Below are 22,504 nucleotides of genomic sequence, written 5' to 3'. Positions count from 1 at the left end.
AACTGTTGGTGGTTTGTCCCCACTCACTTGTTTTCGGATTCATGGGGATACCTTGTCATGTCATTTTGTAATTGTTGGCAATGCTGTTGATGGGATTTTGGCTTTGCTGTCTAGTTGTTCTGTTTTTATGAGAATTGGGTGAGATTCAAAAACTATGTAATCATCATTGTTCCAGAATCCTGTGCTTTGTTTTTATGATGTACAAATACAGAAAAGTGTACAGTAGAAAACAAATTCACCCGTTAGTGAATTTTAGTGTATGTAAATTATACATCAATAAAGTTGACTTTAGATGTTAAAAACAAAATTTAAGGGCTTCCCTGGTGGCGCAGTGGTTGAGAGTCTACCTGCCAATGCAGGGGACACGGGTTCGTGCCCCGGTCCGGGAAGATCCCACATGCCACAGAGTGGCTGGGAGGAAATACATGGAAATACATCTACCAAATTGCTAACATTGTTTACCTGGGCCAGTGGGATTGGAGAGGAGAGGGAGATTATTAATTTTGGAAAGACATATTTGTATCATTTGACATTTACTTTATCTTTGAAGAAAAAATATTTCCCTAAAATGAACTATTATTAAACTACCCTTTAACATTTTCTGTAAAGCTGATTTCATGGTGCCAAACTCTTTTAGCTTTTGCTTATCTGTAAAACTTGAGCTTGCCTTCAAATTTGAATGAAAGCCTTTGGGTAGTGTATTCCTGGTTGTAGGTTTTTTCCTTTTCATCACTTTAATTATATCATGCCCCTCCCTTCTGGCCTGCAGAGTTTCTGCTGAAAAGTCAACTGATAGCCTTATGGGATTTCCCTTGTATATAACTTGTTGTTTTTCCCTTGCTTTTTTTAAAAATTAATTTATTTATTATTTTTTAAAATATATTTATTTATTTGGGGGCTGCATTGGGTCTTCGTTGCTGCGTGCAGGCTTTCTCTAGCTGCGGCAAGCAGGAGCTACTCTTCATTGCAGTGTGCAGGCTTCTCATTGCTCTGGCTTCTCTGTTGCAGAGCACGGGCTATAGGCACGCGGGCTTCAGTAGTTGTGGCTCACAGGCTCTAGAGCACAAGCTCAGTAGTTGTGACGCACAGGCTTAGTTGCTCCACGGCATGTGGGATCTTCCCGGACCAGGGATCAAACCCATGTGTCCCCTGCATTGGCAGGCGGATTCTTAACCACTGCACCACCAGGGAAGTCCTCCCTTGCTGTTTTTTTTTTTTTTTTTTTTTTTTTTAATTTAATTTAATTTATTTGGCTGTGCTGGGTCTTAGTTGCAGCAAGTGGGATCTTTGTTGCCACGTGGGGGATTTTCAGTTGAGGCATGTGGGATCTAGTTCCCTGACCAGGGATCGAACCTGAGCCCCCAGCATTAGAAGCGCAGAGACTTAGCCACTGGACCACCAGGGAATTCCCCTCCCTTGCTGTTTTTAATATTCCTTCTTTATCTTTAATTTTGGCTATTTTAATTACAGTGTGTCTTGGTGTGGTCCTCTTTGGGTTGATCTTATTTGGGATTCTCTGTGCTTCCTGGACCTGGATGTCTGTTTCCTCTCCCAAGTTAGGGAAGTTTTCAGCTATTATGTCTTCAGGTATGTTCTCTGTATGTTTCTTTCTCTCTTCTCCTTCTGGGACTTTTATAATGTGAATGTTAGTATGCTTGATGTTTTCCCAGAGGTCTCTTAAACTGTCTTCATTTTTGAAAATTCTTTTTTCTTTTTTTCTGATCATCTTGAATGATTTCCACTACTCTATCTTCCAGTTTGCTGATCTGTTCCTCTGTATCATTTAATCTACCATTGATTCCTTCTAGTGTTATTTTTTATTTCAGTTATTGTATTCTTCAGCTCTGTTTGGTTCTTCTTTATATTTTCTAACTCTTTGTTAAAAACTTCTAACTTCTTACTCTGTTCATCCATTCTTCTCCTGAGTTCTTTGAGAATCTTTATGAGTATTGCCTTAAACTCTTTATTGGTAGATTGCTTATCTCCACTTAACTTAGTTTTTCTTCTGGCGTTTCTTCTTATTCCTTCATTTGGAACACATTCCATTGTTGCCTCATTTTGCCTAACTTACTGTTTTAATTTCTATGTGTTTGGTAGGTTGTTTATGTTTCCCAATCTTGAAGAAGTGACCTTATGTAGGAAATCTCCTTTGGGGCCCAGCAGCACACTCTGTTCTGGTCCCCAGAGCTATATGCTTTAGGGTTGCTCTCTACATGTGCTGCACATGCTCTCTACATGTGCTCTCTAGATTGTGTCTGGCTGACTACTTTGGGTGCATTGGTAGACATGGCTGGTCCCTGGTCTGGTTGGTTGCCAGGCCCTGCCTTGTGTGGAGGCTGCCAACTGCTGGTGGTTGGGGCCAGGTCCTGGCTGCAGCTGGCTACATGGCCAGGGGAATCCCAGTCCTGGTGCCAGCCCACTAGTGGGTGGAGCCAGGTCCTGGTGTGATTGGCTACAGGCCCGGGGGTTTCAGAGCTAGTGTCAGACTGCTGATGGGCAGGATTGTAGCATGGAGGGAGGTTCAGGGACTGTTGTCGGCCTGCTGGTGGGAAGGGCCAATTCCTGACATGGTTGGCTGCAGGGTCTGGAGTGACCTGGAGCTGGTGATGGCCTGCTGGTGGGTGAGGCCAGGTCCCAGGGCTGGGTCTGATGGCTAACTGCAAGGGCCCCAGGGCTAATGCTGGTACACTAGTGGGAAGGTCTGGGTCCTGGGCCCCCTGGTATGTGGGGCCAGGTCCCCAGGCAGCTGGGGACTCAGGGGGTCCTAGCGCAACTAGCCTGCTGGTGAGTGGGACTGTGTCCTCATTCAGCTAACTGCTTGGCCTGGGACATCCCAGGATGGGTGCCAACTGGCTGGTGGGCAGGGCCAGGGCCGGCACTAATAAGCTGGAGGGAAGATTCCAAAATGGTCCTTACCACCACCAGTGTCCTTGTGGTGGGATGCACTCCCCAAAACAGCTGCTGCCAACATCTGTGTCCCTAGGGTGAATTTCAGTTGCCTCCTGCCTCTCTGGGAGGCTCTCTGAGATCAGCAAGTGGGTCTGACCCTCTCAAATCACTGCTTCTGCCCTGGGTCTTGGAGTATGTGAGATTTTGTGTGTGCCCTTTAAGAGTGGGGTCTATTTACTACATCCCTCTGGCTCTCCCAAAACCAAGCCCTGCTGGTCTTCAAAGCCAAATGTTCTGGGGACTTGTCTTCCTGATGCAGGACCCCCTGGCCTGGGGAGTCCAACGTGGGGCCTGGACCCCTTGCTTCTTAGGGAAAACCTCTGCCATTATAATTATCCTCCTGTTTGTGGGTTGCCCACACAGGGGTATGGGCCTTGACTATACCCCCATCTCCACCTCTCTACCCTTCCTGTCTCTTTGTGGTTCCTTCCTTATATTTTTAGCTGTAGAAGATCTTTTCCGCTAGTCCTGAGGTCACTTTCATGGATAGTTGCTCTGTAAATGTTGCAGTTTTGATGTGCTTGTGGGAGGAGGTGAGCTCAGGGTCTTCGTACTCTGCCATCCTGGCCACATCCCTCATTGGGGTTCTTAATGGAAAATAAACAGTTGAGAAGGATTGACATTTTTATATTAAATTTTCCCTTCTAGAAATACAGTCATTTCTTGATCTTTAAAGTAAGAGTTCATCTTTTTCCTTATATAGACCATGGACTTTAAGTTTAATGCTTTTTACTAATTATGTCAACATTAATTCACTATATCAATAAAATAAGGGAGAGAACCCGTAAGATTGTATCAATAGATACTCCCAAAGTAGCACTGTGTGAAAATCAGCCGCCATTCCTAATAAAACTCTATGCAAAATAGGAATAGAAATAGAAATCGTAAACATAACAGTGTCTATTTGCCAAAAACCAGCAACAAACACATTAACTGCTGAAGTATTCAAATTAAGAACTAGACCAGGGGACTTCCCTGGCAGTCCAGTGGTTAAGATTCCACACTTCTACTGCAGGGGGCGCCGGTTTAATCCCTGGTCTGGGAACTAAGATCCCAAATGCTGCAGGGCGTGGCAAAAAAAAAAAAAAAAGAACTAAAGAGGGAAGTCTACTGTTAGCATAAATATTCAACGTTATTTTGAAGATTGTACGTGATTTATTTATTCATTCAACAAATGTTTATTGAGTGTTTGCTATGAACTGTTTTAGGCAAACAGTCTATAGAGTAGTGAATAAAATTCTTGCCTTGGGCTTCCCTGGTGGCGCAGTGGTTGAGAGTCCGCCTGCCGATGCAGGGGACACGGGTTCGTGCCCCGGTCTGGGAAGATCCCACATGCCGCGGAGCGGCTGGGCCCGTGAGCCATGGCCGCTGAGCCTGCGCGTCCGGAGCCTGTCCTCCGCAACGGGAGAGGCCACAACAGTGAGAGGCCCGCGTAACGCATAAAAAAAAAAAAAAAAAAAAAAAAAATTGCCTTTGTGGAGCTTATAGCTGAAGCAATGAGACAATAAAGTGGAAAGAGTGGCATAAATATTTGAAAAGAAGAGATAAAATTATTTATACTTTCAAATATGATTGTACTTCTAGAAATCCTAATCAATTAAAAACTATAAAAATTTATAAGAGAATAAAGTGACTGATAAAAATAAAGGTACACAAGCTTTTGAGAGTAGCAATGACCAGTGCAATAGACATGATTAAAATATCCCACTTATTGAAGTATTTTTTATTCATACTCATAGATTCACTGTATTTAAGAGTCCTAAATTTAAAAGAGCAAGCAGATGTTCACAACACATGCTCTCCCCAAACCACCCGGCCTGACCCATCCCATTCAGAGGACCCCTCATGCTGTGAAAGCTCATCTCCTGGAATGATGAAAAGCCAACTGAAAAGCCAGAAGAAAAACCAACTATTTGCACATCCAGTTCTATTGCCTCTGTTCTTTGTGTTGGGGGGCCCATAACTTGTGTATTAAATTAAGACTATGCAGACTATGACCTGCTGAATGAAGAGGCACAAGCCACCCACATAGGTTAACAGGTAGCTCCTTCAGCATCCGTGCTCACAGTTTGGGGAAGTAAAACCCTGGGGTCGTTTTGATTGAAGGCACCGTCTCAGTCCACTCACACAAAGGGAGTCGCAATACATTACTTACAGTTCCCAGAAACGGGCGGGCGGGGGGACAGGGGAATGCACAATGAACCAGGGAAAGGTCATTTCTCTGTCCCACATCACAAACAAGCAAGACATAGAGAGCAAGGTAGCAAGCAAGGGGCAGAGGTCACCAACTTTGTGGGCCTCAACTCTAAGGGGTTATTTTAAAAGATTCCCACCAACTAGAGTAATGAAAATAAAAACAAAAATAAACAAATAGGACCTAATTAAACTTAAAAGCTTTTGCACAGCAAAGGAAACCATAAACAAAATGAAAAGACAACCCACAGAATAGAAGAAAATATTTGCAAATGAAGCAACCAGCAAGAGATTAATCTCCAAAATATACAAACAGCTCATGCAGCTCAACATCAAAAAAACAAGCAACCCAATCAAAAAATGGGCAGAAGATCTAAATAGACATTTCTCCAATGAAGACACAGATGGCCAAGAGGCACATGAAAAGATGCTCAACATCACTAATTATCAGAGAAATGCAAATCCAAACTGACTGGTATTACCTCATACCAGTCAGAATGGCCATTGCCAAAAAATCTGCAAACAATGAATGCTGGAGAGTATGTGGAGAAAAGGGCGCCCTCCTACACTGTTGGTTGGAAGGTAAATTGGTACAGCCACTATAGAGAACAGTGTGGAGGTTCCTTAAAAAACTAAAAATAGAGCTACCATGTGATCCAGCAATCCCACTCCTGGGCATATATCCGGAGAAAACCATAATTCGAAAAGATATATGTGCCCCAATGTTCATTGCAGCATTATTTACAATAGCCAGAACATGGAAGCAACTTAAATGTCCATCGATGGAGGAATGGATAAAGAAGATGTGGTATATATATATATATATATATATATATATACATACATACAGTGGAATATTACTCAGCCGCAAAAAGGAAAGAAATAATGCCATTTGCAGCGACATGGATGGACCTAGAGATTGTCATACAGAGTGAAGTAAGTCTGACAGAGAAAGACAAATATCATATGATATCACTTATATGTGGAATCTAAAAAAATGGTACAAATGAACCTATTTACAAAATATAGTAACAGATGTAGAAAATAAACTTACGGTTACCAAGGGGGTAAGGGGTGGGGGAGGGATAAATTGGGAGATTGGGATTGACATATACACACTACTATATATAAAATAGATAACTACAGCAATAAGAACATACTGTTTAGCACAGGGAACTCTACTCAATACTCTGAAATGACCTATATGGGAATAGAATCTAAAAGAGTGGATATATGTATATGTATAACTGATTCAGTTTGCTGTACAGCAGAAACTAGCACAGCATTGTAAATCAACTATACCCCTTTAAAAATTAATTTAAAAGAATAAAAAACTGAAAAATAAAAAGGTTTGGGACTTCCCTGGTGGCACAGTGTTAGGAATCCGCCTGCCAATGCAGGAGACACGGGTTCGAGCCCTGGTCCAGGAAGATCCCACATGCCGTGGAGCAGCTAAGCCCATGCGCTACAACTACCGAGCCTGCACTCTAAAGCCCATGAGCCACAATTACTGAGCCCGTGTGCCACAACTACTGAAGCCCGCCCACCTAGAGCCTGTGCTCCACAACAAGAGAAGCCACCGCAATGAGAAGCCCGCGCACCGCAACGAAGAATAGCCTCATAAATAAAACAGAGGGAGAGAGGGAGGGAGGAAGGAAAAAGAAAAGAATAGGAATTGAGAAAGAAGAAAAAATTGTGTAGAGGCAAAATGATTGCCTATATAGAAAATCAAAGAGAGTAAATGGACATGCTCTTAAAATGTAATGAAATATAGAATGCCATTCAGAAGAGCATAAGAATATTGAGGAATAGAATTATTATGAGAACTAAATGAAAATTAAAGTAAAACATAAATCCAGACAAAATGGTGTAATGAGAGGCCTGTAAGGAAATATTTATAGACAAAAGATTTTTTCAGTATATAAATCTCTGAGTTTGTTACCTTTTGTCAAAAGTTAAAGATAAAAATATCCTTTCTTGGGCTTCCCTGGTGGCGCAGTGGTTGAGAGTCCGTGTGCCGATGCAGGGGACATGGGTTCGTGCCCCGGTCCCGGAAGATCCCACATGCCGCGGAGCGGCTGGGCCCATGAGCCATGGCAGCTGAGCCTGCGCATCCGGAACCTGTGCTCCGCAACGGGCGAGGCCACAATGAGAGGGCTGCGTACCGCAAAAACAAACAAACAAATATACATATCCTTTCTCCAAATCCCAGCCAGCGATAGCTGTAATAGCTCTTTTACATTTTTTGCGCGTCTGACAAGGTGGAGTGTGATATCTCATTGTTACTTTAAATTGCATTTCCTGGGCAAATGGTGAATTTAAGCATCTTTTCATTATTTCTTGGCAGAAAATTTTCTCCTCTCTGCATTGTTTGTTCATATTGTTTGTTCATTATTATATTGAATTAAGTTATAAGAGCTTTTGATATATTATGGATATTAATCCATTGTCTGCTTGGAGTATTCTTTCTTTCTTTCTGGCCACGCCGTGTGGCTTGCAGGATCTTAGTTCCCAACCATGGATTGAACCCGGCCCTGACAGTGAAACCGCTGAGTCCTAACCACTGTACTGCCAGGGAATTCCCTGTTTATTCTTTCTTTAGGATCATTTTATCCAATTAAAAAAAAAAAAGCAAAACACCAGGACTTCCCTGGTGGTGCAGTGGTTAAGAATCCGCCTGCCAATGCAGGGGAAACAGGTTCGAGCCCTGGTCCGGGAATAACCCACATGCTGCGGAGCAACTAAGCCCATGTGCCACAACTACTGAAGCCCATGCGCCTAGAGCCCGTGCTCCGCAATGAGAAGCCACAGCAATGAGAAGCCTGCACACCACAAAAAAGAGTAGCCCCCACTCGCCGCAACTAGAGAAAGCCCACACAACAATGAAGACCCAACGCAGCCAAAAATAAATAAATAAATGATTTTTTAAAACTTTTAAAAAGCCCACCAAATCATATTGGGATTCTAATTGAATCTAATTGAAATTGAAATTACATTAAATATATACATTAATTTTGGGAGAATATTTTATGATAGTAAATAAATTCCTAAAACATGATTCAAACTGGTAAAGGAAATGATTAATAAATTTGATATCAAAATTAAAAAAAAATTTATGACCCAAGATACTATTACAAAGTAAAATATAAGTGACAGGGAAACAAATACACTATAATTCAGAACACTTTTACATATCAATAGGAAAAACATAACCAATCCTAAGAAAATGAGGAAATAATATAAATAACAATGTATAGGAAAGACATCCAAATGATAAATTAAAATATAAAAGATCCTCACTTAACAAAACACAAGTTAAAATATGGAGATACTATTTTTTCACCAATAAGATGATCAGAAATGAATTATTTGGCAATATCAACTGTTGGGGAAGGTATGGGGGAAGGTAATTGTATAGACTGCTGATGGGAGTGTACGTTGAAGCAGGCACTTTGAAAACAACTTGATAGCATCTAATAAAATTGAAAAATATACATGCTAACTGACTGTATGACCTATAAACAATCACACATATGCACAAGGAAACAGTTTCAAGGATGTTTATTGAAGCATTATTTGTAATAGCAAAGAATTGGAAACCATCTAAATGCCCATCAAAGGGGAAATGAATAAATTAAATACAATGTATTTATTACAAATAAACACTACAAGGTGGCTAAAGAGAAAGAACCTAACATATATCACATTGTTGTGTGAAAAGGGCAAACCAAAGAATGATACGAATGTTAATTTAAACACACGAAATACACTAGGCATGTATATATAATGGGCTAATGGGCTCATGATGGCGGTTGAAAGTGACTGTTACATAATCTTATTTATAATGACACTCCAGGGCAAAATTCAAGGAATATCTGAAAAATGTCCAAGCAATAAAAGATTTGGAAATTCCCTGGTGGTCCAGTGGTTAGGACTCCACGCTTCCACTGCAGGGGGCAAGGGTTCAATCCCTGGTGGGGAATTAAGATCACACAAGCCACGTGGCACAGTCAAAAACAAAAACAAACAAAAAAGATCAAGAAAATCTGCGAATCAAAATGGAATTAAAGCAGAAAGTATGCTTTGCTGGAGTGAGGGGAATAACTTGGTCCCTGGAGAGGAAAATAGAGTTGGAAGAAGTTATAATGAGATTTTTGCTTTACTGTAATTTTTTAAAAAGAATATGTATAATTATTGCTTCTGTAATTAATTTTTAAGGTGTACATAAGACTTTTGGTTTTAAAATGGTAAAGCAAGAATGTCTTATCCTAAAAATCTTAGAATTTGGAGGCAACGGCTACCTTGAAAGGCTGGGCTGAGATGGACGTGCTGAAAATTCTGATTTAAATATAAACAGGATCACCAGGGATCACTAGATATTTGAGGAAAGACTCCAACATGAAAGAGAAAGAAACCCCCTCCTCAATCAAACAAAAATATATCTCACCATTCCTACGTATATATACTCAAGAGAAATGAAAACATATGTCCATAGGAAAACTAGTTCACAGATGTTCATAGTAGCATTATTCATAATCGCTAAAAAGTGGAAACAACCCATATGTCAATCAACTGATGAAAGGATAAACAAAATGTGGTATAGCCAAACAATGGAATATTATTTGGCCATGAAATATAATGAAGTACTAATGCATGCTACAACGTGGGTGGACCTTGAAATCATCATGCAAAGTGAAATAAGCCAGACAAAGAAGGCCACATATTATATGGTTCCATTTATGTAAAATGTCCAGAAAAAACAAATCTATAGATGAGTGGTTGCCTAGGGCTGGGGGTGGAGAATGGAAAGTGGCTGCTAATGGATATCATTTTCTTTTTGAGATTATGAAAATATTCTAAAATTAAATTGTGTTGATTGCATTGCCTGTGAATATACTAAAAACCACTGAACTGTACACTTTATTTATTTCTTTCTTTCAGATTTAAGACTTTTATGTTTTCACACCCAAGCAAGCCTGGGCAGTTGACCCATCCTGCCCCCAAGCCCCCTACCCTTCATAATGAGAAGAAATATTTACTTTCACTCCACGGCTCAGGGAGTACCTAAGCTTTGGCAGCGGCCTTGTAATGGGTCAGAGTGCGGGCGGAAGGCGCTAGTCCACCTGGGCATCCAGTAATGAGGCAGCCAGTCGGCGCAGATCGGGTAGTGGCGTTCAAAGATCTGACGGTAGTAATAGCCTTCTTTCGTTTTGGGAGTACTGACGGGAAGTTTTGGGCTGCACTTGCCATCGCTGCATCATCAACCTGATGGTCAATGTATTCCTGTAAAATCCTAAACCAGGAATTCTTAACTGAGGTTATTCCATCACTGAAGGCTTCTTTTGGTCACCAGAGGATCTCTTTAGGTATCAGACTGGAGTCCTCAAACGTCTCTCTCAGGAGATGTTTTTCTATCCCGTTCTCGGGGATTCCCATATCTGGTGGCAGAGACAAGTAACAGGAAGAAAATCGATGATCCAGGAAGGGGACTCTCAGTTCAAGGCCATGGGCAGCAGTAGTTCGATCTGCTAAGAGAACATCAAACAAATAGAGTCCCTTCAGAAGCCGCTCACTCTCCTCCTCGGATATGTAACCCTGTGTAAGTTCATCTGGACCTTCTCCAGAGAAGATCACCACGCTATCCGTGTTCTTCCGAATGTACTTCGAAATTAAGTACATACCTACTGAAGCACGGACTGTTGTAATACCATAATATCAAGGAAATGGCAAGGAAATGTAGTATTTCCTTAATGTAATATCAAGGAAAATAGGACTTCATCCAGGACCTGAATGCCTTCCTCAGAGTTAAAGAGGACTTCATGGTGTTCGCTCGCAATGATTTGCCACCTTTCTAGCAGCTAGTAAATCGGGACTGTCTTCCATGCCAATCGCAAATGTCTGGAGAGGATACTGTACTTGGGCCTCTTTTAGCTGCTTCTACAGGATGGCAGCAACCAAACTGGAAACCAAGCCACCTGATAAAAGGCAGCCAATCCTTCTGTCCATTATCAAATGTTTCTTAATGGCATTGTCAAAAAGGATTCGTAGGTTGTTCTTCACAGTTTCTATCTCAAAACCTGGGAAGAGTTTCTCCACGCTGTCACACAGGCCATGCAGAGGCTCATCTCTACAGCGATGATAGTTAAACATTTCCACTGATGCTACTTTGCCATTTGGCTTTAAATCGAAAACTTCATAGTGTCCTGGGAGAAAAGGCTCCACTTTTTAAAAAGGAGTCATAGAGTGCTTCAAGGTAATGAGACCTTTAGCTTCTGAACACATGGCCAAAAGTCCATCTTCTGTCCCGGCTTTAAACAAAGGTCTGACTCCATAGGTATCTCTACCCAAGAACACTTTCTTATTGACAGTATCCAGTAAAATAAATGCAAATACCCCATACAAACTGTTTGCTCAATTCCTCATTTGTCATAAAGATGAAAGATTATCTCACCATCCACTTTGGTCTGGTATTCAAATTCAAAATGGTGTTGCAGCTCCTTGTGGCTGTAGATTTCACTGTTGTAACAGAGCCACAAGTAAGGATATTACTTCACTCAAATTGGCTGCATTCCAAACAGCTGATCAACCACCACAAACCAGTGAAATCCAAAGCAGCAGTTGGTGTATCCACTGACATTCTCAAAAAGAAATGCATCTGGACCTCTGTGCGCAATCTTCATAGCACTCAGACACTGAACAGAAAGGCAGTCATCGCTGCCAAAGAGGGCCCAAATGCCACACATGGTGCAATGGAGCTACGGGCTCTCTCCAAGTGACTTATTCAAATACGATCACAGAAATTCTGGGATCCAGTAGGGTGGGCGGGTGTAAGGTGAGCAGGCTGCGACTTGCGGGCTCTGTACACTTTAAATGGATTAATTTTATGGTATGTGAATTACATCTCAATAAAGCTGTTTTATAAAATCATCTAAAAGAAAGCAAAGATTTTGGAGAGCAAAGGGGAAAACTTCAGCCCACCTCCTTTCTTTTTTTGTTTTTTACATCTTTATTGGAGTGTAATTGCTTTACAATGGTGTGCTAGTTTCTGCTTTATAACAAAGTGAATCAGTTATACATATACATATGTTCCCATATCTCTTCCCTCTTGAGTCTCCCTCCCTCCCACCCTCCCTATCCCACCCCTCTAGGTGGTCACAAAGCACCGAGATGATCTCCCTGTGCTATGCGGCTGCTTCCCACTAGCTATTTTACGTTTGGTAATGTATGTATGTCCATGCCTCTCTCTCGCTTTGTCACAGCTTACGCTTCCCCCTCCCCATATCCTCAAGTCCATTCTCTAGTAGATCTGTGTCTTTATTCCTGTCTTACCCCTAGGTTCTTCATGACATTATTTTTTTCTTAAATTCCATATATATGTGTTAGCATACGGTATTTGTCTTTCTCTTTCTGACTTACTTCACTCTGTCTGACAGACTCTAGGTCCATCCACCTCATTACAAATAGCTCAATTTCGTTTCTTTTTATGGCTGGGTAATATTCCATTGTATATATGTGCCACACACATCTTCTTTATCCATTCATCTGATGATGGACACTTAGATTGTTTCCATCTCCTGGCTATTGTAAATAGAGCTGCAATGAACATTTTGGTACATGACTCTTTTTGAATTATGGTTTTCTCTGGGTATATGTCCAGTAGTGGGATTGCTGGGTCATATGGTAGTTCTATTTTTTGTTTTTTAAGGAACCTCCATACTGTTCTCCATAGTGGCTGTACCAATTCACATTCCCACCAGCAGTGCAAGAGTGTTCCCTTTTCTCCACACACTCTCCAGCATTTATTGTTTCTAGATATTTAATGATGGTCATTCTGACTGGTGTGAGATGATATCTCATTGTAGTTTTGATTTGCATTTCTCTAATGATTAATGATGTTGAGCATTCTTTCATGTGTTTGTTGGCAGTCTGTATATCTTCTTTGGAGAAATGTCTATTTAGGTCTTCTGCCCATTTTTGGATTGGGTTGTTTTTTTTTTTTGTTATTGAGCTGCATGAGCTGCTTGTAAATTTTGGAGATGAATCCTTTGTCAGTTGCTTCATTTGCAAATATTTTCTCCCATTCTGAGGGTTGTCTTTTTGTCTTGTTTATGGTTTCCTTTGCTGTACAAAAGCTTTGAAGTTTCATTAGGTCCCATTTGTTTATTTTTGTTTTTATTTCCATTTCTCTAGGAGGTGGGTCAAAAAGGATCTTGCTGTGATTTATGTCATAGAGTGTTCTGCCTATGTTTTCCTCTAAGAGTTTGATAGTTTCTGGCCTTACATTTAGGGATTTAATCCATTTTAAGTGTATTTTTCTGTATGGTGTTAGGGAGTATTCTAATCTCATACTTTTACATGTACCTGTCCAGTTTTCCCAGCACCACTTATTGAAGAGGCTGTCCTTTCTCCACTGTACATTCCTGCCTTCTTTATCAAAGATAAGGTGACCATATGTGTGTGGGTTTATCTCTGGGCTTTCTATCTTGTTCCATTGATCTATATTTCTGTTTTTGTGCCAGTACCATACTATCTTGATTACTGTAGCTTTGTAGTATAGTCTGAAGTCAGGGAGCCTGATTCCTCCAGCTCCATTTTTCGTTCTCAAGATTGCTTTTGCTATTCGGGGTCTTTTGTGTTTCCATACAAATTGTGAAATTTTTTGTTCTAGTTCTGTGAAAAATGCCAGTGGTAGTTTGATAGGGATTGCATTGAAGCTGTAGATTGCTTTGGGTAGTAGAGTCATTTTCACAATGTTGATTCTTCCAATCCAAGAACATGGTATATCTCTCCATCTATTTGTATCATCTTTAATTTCTTTCATCAGTGTCTTATAATTTTCTGCATACAGGTCTTTTGTCTCCCTAGGTAGGTTTATTCCTAGATATTTTATTCTTTTTGTTGCAATGGTAAATGGGAGTGTTTTCTTGATTTCACTTTCAGGTTTTTCATCATTAGTGTATAGGAATGCCAGAGATTTCTGTGCATTAATTTTGTATCCTGCTACTTTACCAAATTCATTGATTAGCTCTAGTAGTTTTCTGGTAGCATCTTTAAGATTCTCTATGTATAGTATCATGTAATCTGCAAACAGTGACAGCTTTACTTCTTTTCTGACTTGGATTCCTTTTATTTCCTTTTCTTCTCTGATTGCTGTGGCTAAAACTTCCAAAACTATGTTGAATAATAGTGGTGAGAGTGGGCAACCTTGTCTTGTTCCTGATCTTAGTGGAAATGCTTTCAGTTTTTCACCATTGAGGATGATGTTGGCTGTGGGTTTGTCATATATGGCCTTTATTGTGTTGAGGAAATGTCCCTCTATGCCTACTTTCTGCAGGGTTTTTATCATAAATGGGTGTTGAATTTTGTTGAAAGCTTTCTCTGCATCTATTGAGATGATCATATGGTTTTTCTCCTTCAGTTTGTTAATATGGTTTATCACATTGATAGATTTGCATATATTGAAGAATCCTTGCATTCCTGGAATAAACCCCACTTGATCATGGTGTATGATCCTTTTAATGTGCTGTTGGATTCTGTTTGCTAGTATTTTGTTGAGGATTTTTGCATCTATGTTCATCAGTGATATTGGCCTGTAGTTTTCTTTCTTTGTGACATCCTTGTCTGGTTTTGGTATCAGGGTGATGGTGGCCTCGTAGAATGAGTTTGAGAGTGTTCCTCCCTCTGCTATATTTTGGAAGAGTTTGAGAAGGATAGATGTTAGCTCTTCTCTAAATGTTTGATAGACTTCACCTGTGAAGCCATCTGGTCCTGGGTTTTTGTTTGTTGGAAGATTTTTAATCACAGTTTCAATTTCATTACTTGTGATTTGTCTGTTCATATTTTCTGTTTCTTCCTGGTTCAGTCTTGGGAGGCTATACCTTTCTAAGAGTTTTCCATTTCTTCCAGGTTGTCCATTTTATTGGCATAGAGTTGATTGTAGTAGTTTCTTAGGATGCTTTGTATTTCTGCAGAGTCTGTTGTAACTTCTCCTTTTTCATTTCTAATTTTATTGATTTGAGTCCTCTCCCTCTTTTTTTGATGAGTCTGGCTAATGGTTTATCAATTTTGTTTATCTTCTCAAAGAACCAGCTTTTAGTTTTATTGATCTTTGCTATTGTTTTCTTTGTTTCTATTTCCTTTATTTCTGCTCTGATCTTTATGATTTCTTTCCTTCTGCTAACTTTGGGTTTTGTTTGTTCTTCTCTCTCTAGTTCCTTTAGGTGTAAGGTTAGATTGTTTACCTGAGATTTTTCTTGTTTCTTGAGGTAGGCTTGTATAGCTATAAACTTCCCTTTTAGAACTGCTTTTGCTGCATCCCATAGGCTTTGGATTGTCGTGTTTTCGTTGTCATTTGTCTCTAGGTATTTTTTGATTTCCTCTTTGATTTCTTCAGTGATCTCTTGGTTGTTTAGTAATGTATTATTTAGCCTCCATGTGTTTGTGTTTTTTACATTTTTTTCCCTGTAATTCATTTATAATCTCATAGCGTTGTGGTCAGAAGAGCTGCTTGATATGATTTCAATTTTCTTAAATTTACTGAGGCTTGATTTGTGACCCAAGATGGATATGTCCTGGAGAATTTTCCACACGCACTTGAGAAGAAAGTGTAATCTGCTGTTTTTGGATGGAATATCCTGTAAATATCAATTAAATCTATCTGGCCTATTGTGTCATTTAAGCTTCTGTTTCCTTATTTATTTTCATTTTGGAGGATCTGTCCATTGGTGTAAGTGAGGTGTTAAAGTCCCCCACTATTATTGCGTTACTGTCTATTTCCTCTTTTATAGCTGTTAGCAGTTGCCTTATGTATTGAGGTGCTCCTATGTTGGGTGCATATATATTTATAATTGTTATATCTTCTTCTTGGATTAATCCCTTGATCATTTTGTAGTGTCCTTCCTTGTCTCTTGTAACAGTCTTTATTTTAAAGTCTATTTTATCTGATATGAGTATAGCTACTCCAGCTTTCTTTTGATTTCCATTTGCATGGAATATCTTTTTCCATCCCCTCACTTTCAGTCTGTATGTGTCCCTAGGTCTGAAGTGGGTCTTTTGTAGACAGCATATATATTGGTCTTGTTTTTGTATCCATTCAGAAAGCCTGTGTCTTTTGGTTAGAGTATTTTCTTCTCTTGTGTTTCCCACTTCGAGAAGTTCCTTTAGCATTTGTTGTAGAGCTGGTTTGGTGGTGCTGAATTCTCTTAGCTTTTGCTTGTCTATAAAGCTTTTGATTTCTCCATCGAATCTAAATAAGATCCTTGCCGGGTAGAGTAATCTTGGTTGTAGGTTCTTCCCTTTCATCACTTTAAGTATATCATGCCACTCCCTTCTGGCTTATAGAGTTTCTGCTGAGAAATCAGCTGTTAACCTTATGGGAGTTCCCTTGCATGTTATTTTCCATTTTTCCCTTGCTGCTTTCAATAATTTTTCTTTGTCTTTAATTTTTGCCAATTTGTTTACTATGTGTCTCGGCGTGTTTCTCCTTGGGTTTATCCTGTATGGGACTGACTGCGCTTCCTGGACTTGGGTGGCTATTTCCTTTCCCATGTTAGGGAAGTTTTCGACTATAATCTCTTCAAATATTTTCTCTGGTCCTTTCTCTCTGTGTTCTCCTTCTGTGACCCCTATAATGTGAATGTTGTTGCATTTAATGTTGTCCCAGAGATTTCTTAGGCTGTCTTCATTTCTTTTCATTCTTTTTTCTTTATTCTGTTCCATAGCAGTGAATTCCACCATTCTGTCTACCAGATCACTTATCCATTCTTCTGCCTCAGTTATTCTGCTATTGATTCCTTCTAGTGTAGTTTTCATTTCAGTTATTGTATTGTTCATCTCTGTTTGTTTTTTCTTTAATTCTTCTAGGTCTTTGTTAAACATTTCTTGCATCTTCTCGATCTTTGCCTCCTTTCTTTTTCCAAGGTCCTGGATCATCTTCACTATCATTATTCTGAATTCTTTTTCTGGAAGGTCTCCTATCTCCACTTCATTTAGTTGTTTTTCTGGGCTTTTATCTTGTTCCTTCATCTGGTACATAGCCCTCTACCTTTTCATCTTGTCTGTCTTTCTGTGAATGTGGTTTTTGTTCCACCGGCTGCAGGATTGTAGTTCTTCTTGCTTCTGCTGTCTGCCCTCTGGTGGATGAAGCTATCTAAGAGGCTTGTGTAAGTTTCCTGATGGGAGGGACTGGTGGTGTGTAGAGCTGACTGTTGCTCTGGTGGGCAGAGCTCACCAGAGCTCTGATCTGCCTGACTGTTGATGGGTGGGGCTGGGTTCCCTCCCTGTTGGTTGTTTTGCCTGAGGCAACTCAACACTGGAGTCTACCTGGGCTCTTTGGTGGGGCTAATGACAGACTCTGGGAAGGCTCATGCCAAGGAGTACTTCCCAGGACTTCTGCTGCCAGTGTCCTTGGCCCCACGGTGTCAGCTCTGTATTTCTTAAAAGTCTCTTGTTTGCGTCCCTTAGAGCATCCTGTCACTTTCAAGATCACGGTCCCACTTAACTTCCTCTGCCTTTCTGGATCTCCCAGAGAGTACCTGCAGGTCCCCGAGTTGTAGCTAGTAGTGTTTCGGATCCTCAGGGAATACGGCCTTTCCCTGGGGGCCGCTGAAGAGCCCCTCTACTGAGAGTACCACAGGTCTTCCTGGGACACCTCCATCCTCTCTACACAGCCATCTGTAAGCTTGGCCCAGGAGAACGCGTAGGGAACTTGCAGGTCTCAGCCGGCAGTGCAAGGCAAGTCCACATCCTCCAAACAGGTCACCTTCACCTCCCGGGCAGGGGGCGCCACGCTGCAGGCGCAGCTCAGGAGCAGGAGCTGGAGGCCGCGAGCCATGGCTGAGGGCTGCCCGCCCGGGACCGTGGTGCTTGCCTCCACTTGTAGCTGTGCCCCACCGGCGCTTCTTTGTGCTTTTTTTTTTTTTTTTTTGGCTGTACGCAGGCCTCTCGCCGCCGCGGAGCACGGGATCCCCCCGGACCGGGGCACGAACCCGCGTCCCCCACATCAGCAGGCGGATCCCCAACCACTGCGTCACCAGGGAAGCCCTCTTCGTGCTTTTGATTTGCATTTCCCTGGTGATGAGTGATGCTGAGCACCTTTTCATGTGCCTGTTGGCCATCTGTATGTCTTCTTTGGAAAAATGTCTATTCAGATTCTTTGCCCATTTATTAATGAGATTGTTTGGGTTTTTGCAGTTAAGTTGTATGAGCTCTTTATAAATTTTGGACATTAACCTCTTATCAGATAGTTGATTTACAAGTATCTTCTCCCATTCCGTAGGTTACCTTTTCATTTTGATGGTTTCTTTCTCTGTGCAATAGTTCATTTCTTCTTACTGCTGCAATCTACCATGGTGTGGATGCACCACAGTTTATTTAATCACATACTGCCGAACATCTGGATTGTTTCTGACTAGTTTTTGGCTATTACAAATAAAACTGGTATAAACATTCCTGTACTGTTCTCATTTTTGCAACTGAGCCTGAGGCTGTCACTGGTATTTATGACTTTCCTCTGTTGCTTCTCATTCCTTTGTCTTAATAATAGCTAACATTTATAGAGTGTTTACTACATGCCAGACCCTGTTCTATGTGTTTTATAAGTGTTAATTCTCAAAATAACCGTTTGAGATATGAACTATTATTATCCCCATGTTACAGGTGTAGAAACTAAAGTAGACACAGATACACAGCCAGCATGTGTTAGCACTCAGATTTAAATCCATGTAGTCTGGTACCCGAGCTCAGGCTCTAAACCGCTATGTTATACAGCCAGGACTTAAGATGGTTGGGTTCTTTTCTCATGGAGTGACTTAAACCTTCACTCCTGGAGGATAACTAGCTGTTATCTTGTTTCTGCTGGTTTAGTCTTCTGTTAACTTTAACCATTGGACATGATGGTATATGATATCCCTGGGGTGCCGCTGGGTTGCACACATCCTCCTCTCTGACCCTGCTGTGTAACAGTAACCTTATTTTCTCTAAATCATCAGGATCAATCATCCCAGCTAACGTCTTATTCCCCTTCTTTGCCTGTTTACTCAATGGCTTAAAAAGCCCCAAATGGCCAGGTATCTGTCTCACGTTCCAGTGCAATTGGCCTATTGGTGTCTCCTCTTTGTGGAAGCAAACCTCCTTGGGATACCAAACCTCTAAACCAGCAAAGCCCAGAGTCATGGGGCTACACGCAAAAATGTTGTGAATGGGTTATTAGGTGTAGTAGTTAGAGACCCTACTCCCACCTCTATCTCCCTCTTCCTGGGGCCACCATGTATCCTGGCTGAGAAAGAAATGGTGCCATAGAATTGCTGCTGGTTCAGAGCATACACTGCACTCCACTCTGTGGTCAGCACTCCATTCTCAGAGGGTTTTGCCATAACTCAGTCTCTACAAAGCCAACTGCTTCTGAGGGATGGAGTACATAAGACTCATGACTCCCATGGGCCTTCCAGGGTAAAGAACATGGACTCTGGAGCCAAACTGTTTGGATTCATATATTGGCCTCACCACTCACTTACCTACTGTGACTTTGAGCCATTTATAAAACTTCTCTGTAACTCAGTTTCCTTATCTGTAAAATGGAGATAATAATGGTATTTAGCTTAATATGGTTTCTGTGAAGATTAGATGAGCTAATGAAATGGAGGAGGACCCTATGGTCCTTCTCCACCATGTCCTCCACCTGCCTCTTGTCTGTAGAAAATCTTTAGCCAAAGAATAAGTTTAATCAGAGAAGTGAGAAAATGCAGAAGCAAAGAAAAGCAGTCAAACAGGACAAAACAATAATAGTTTAGTCCGTAAGCAAAGTCAAGGACCTTTAGTTCCTTCTCAAAGGCTGTAGATAACATTCAGAGCCATATCCTGTGAGCTGTCTTTTAGATACTAAGACCCCCAGCAGGTGGAAGAAGTTAACTACATGATGACCAGACTGAAGCCATGACATAAGGTGCCACAGTTCCAGGAATTGGCCTCAAGGAAATGGGAACAAACCAACCCTGGAACTGAAGATTAACTGTACTTAAGACAATCTAGGGACTTCCCTGGTGGTCCAGTGGGTAAAGACTCCACTCTCCCAATGCAGGGAGCCCGGGTTCGATCCCTGGTCCAGGAACTAGATCCCACATGCATGCTGCAACGAAGATCCCACATGCTGTAACTAAGACCAGGCACAGCCACAACAATAAATAATAAATATATTTTTTAAAATCAAGACGACGGGGCTTCCCTGGTGGCGCAGTGGTTGAGAGTTTGCCTGCCGATGTAGGGGACACGGGTTCGTGCCCCGGTCCGGGAAGATCCCACATGCCACGGAGCGGCTGGGCCTGTGAGCCATGGCCGCTGAGCCTGCGCGTCCGGAGCCTGTGCTCCGCAACAGGAGAGGCCACAACAGTGAGGCCCGCATACAGCAAAAAAAAAAAAAAATCAAGACGACGCTGGTCAGACCACCGCATGACCAATTTCAAGATGACTGTCAGAGCTGACTGTGCTGTTTCTGCATGTAGCCCCTCCCTACATCTATAAAAGCTCTTGCCCACTGATTGTCAGTGGGGGTGGGGGGGAGGGAAGGGAAGGGGAGGGGAGGGGAAGGGGGAATCCGCCCTACCGCCCCCGCCCCGCCCCCGGTTGCCAGCTTCCAAAATAAAGCAAACTTTCCTTTCCACCAACTTGTCTCTTTATGGACTTTTGAGCACTGAGCAGCTGGACCCCACTTTTGGTTACACTAATACTTGCAGAGCACTTCACGTGCTAGACACTGTCAACACCCTTTCACTGTACAGTGAGATCTTGGTCAGAAGCCACGCGTGTGGGGAGCCACGATAGCGTATGAGGCATCTGGAATGTCCACAGATGGTAGGGGGTGGGCAGATGTATGGGAGTAGGGAAAATAAATCCAAGGCTTAAAATGTATAATTGCCTTCTAGAGAGAACAAATTTCTGCCCCTTCCTTGTTGGAGGAGAGCTAACACAAGCACCCTTCATCAAGTAGGTGGGCTGAATTGGTAGCTTTTGTGGGCCAAGCTGACCTTCAGCAGTAGCCCCCACTAGGTCTGACTTGGTAAGAGGCGGTCCATCCTGTGAAGGCCACATACAGCCTGTGTCCTTGCCACCACAGCTGTTTGGTTCATAGAATGTCTCAGGGAGAAACAGAATGACACCCATAAAGCGGGTTCACCTGACCCATCTGAGTGGCTCTACTAGACACAAATATTCTTGTGTTCTGGGGCCCTCCTAAGAGGTCCATTCACAAGACTTCTTCCCAAACCTCTTTTCCCCAACCCTCTGATTTTGTTCCATCTAAGTTTGTCCACCCAGCCAAATCACTGACCTTGCACATGAATCAGTATAGATCCTCTGTGTCTTCTCCCAAAAAAGCCAATGATGTATTCTACTTGAAATTTTACCCATTGGAGGATTTTCTTTCTCCATTAACTTCCAGGATCATCTCTCAGAAGGGCTTTATTATTTTTTTTCAATGAAGAGGCATTTGTTAATTATGTACAATTTAAGAAAAGGACCACTGAGTCTCTAGATTTGAAAGTAAATATCTTATAAAATTCCGGGGAATTCCTTGGCGGTTGGTGGTTGTCTCCGCACTTCCACTGCTGGGGATCCGGGTCCCATCCTTAGTCAGGGAAATAAGATCCCGCAAGCCACGTGGCTCAGCCAAAATAAATAAATGAATAAATAAATAAATAAAGCTCCATCAAAAAAAAAATTCCATGTTAAAAACTTCTGCTTTCCTAAGGGTTAAAACATTTTTAAATTGTGGTAAAAAACCTATAACATTAAATTTACTGTCTTAATCATTTTTAAATGTACAGTTCAATAGTGTTAAGTATATTCACGTTGTTGTGCAATAGATCTCTAGAACTTTTTCTCAGAAGCGCTTTGTTACCACAATAATAACAGGAACACTTAGTGCATATACTATTCGAAGAGTTTTACATACATTAAGTTATTTAATTTTTAAAGCAACCTATGAGGTTAGGTATTTTTATTATCTCTCTTTTACAGATAAGGAAACAGAGGTTCAGAGGGATTAAAACACTTGCCCAGGGCTTCCCTGGTGGCGCAGTGGTTGAGAGTCCGCCTGCCGATGCACGGGACACGGGCTCGCGCCCCGGTCAGGGAAGATCCCACATGCCGCAGAGCAGCTGGGCCCGTGAGCTATGGCCGCTGAGCCTGCGCATCCGGAGCCTGTGCTCCGCAACAGGAGAGGCCACAACAGTGAGAAGCGCACGTACCGCAAAAAAACAAAACAAAAAAAAACACTTGCCCAAATTCATATAGCTAGGAACTAGTGGAACCAGAATTCAAATACAGGCGGTCTGGTTCTAGAATTCTTGCTATTAATCTTTTTTTTTTA

The 22,504-nt window shown here is 41.6% G+C and overlaps 1 pseudogene; it reads right to left on the bottom strand.

Moving 5' to 3' along the window:
- Positions 1–10,206: 10,206 nt before the first annotated feature.
- LOC136129857 (asparagine synthetase [glutamine-hydrolyzing]-like) lies at positions 10,207–11,885 on the bottom strand (annotated as a pseudogene).
- Positions 11,886–22,504: the final 10,619 nt, after the last annotated feature.

The sequence above is a fragment of the Phocoena phocoena genome, chromosome 1, assembly GCF_963924675.1.
Source record: "Phocoena phocoena chromosome 1, mPhoPho1.1, whole genome shotgun sequence".
Lineage (NCBI taxonomy): Eukaryota > Metazoa > Chordata > Mammalia > Artiodactyla > Phocoenidae > Phocoena > Phocoena phocoena.
Note: the sequence above shows the minus strand (reverse complement) of the source record. Positions and strands in the feature narration are given on the sequence as shown.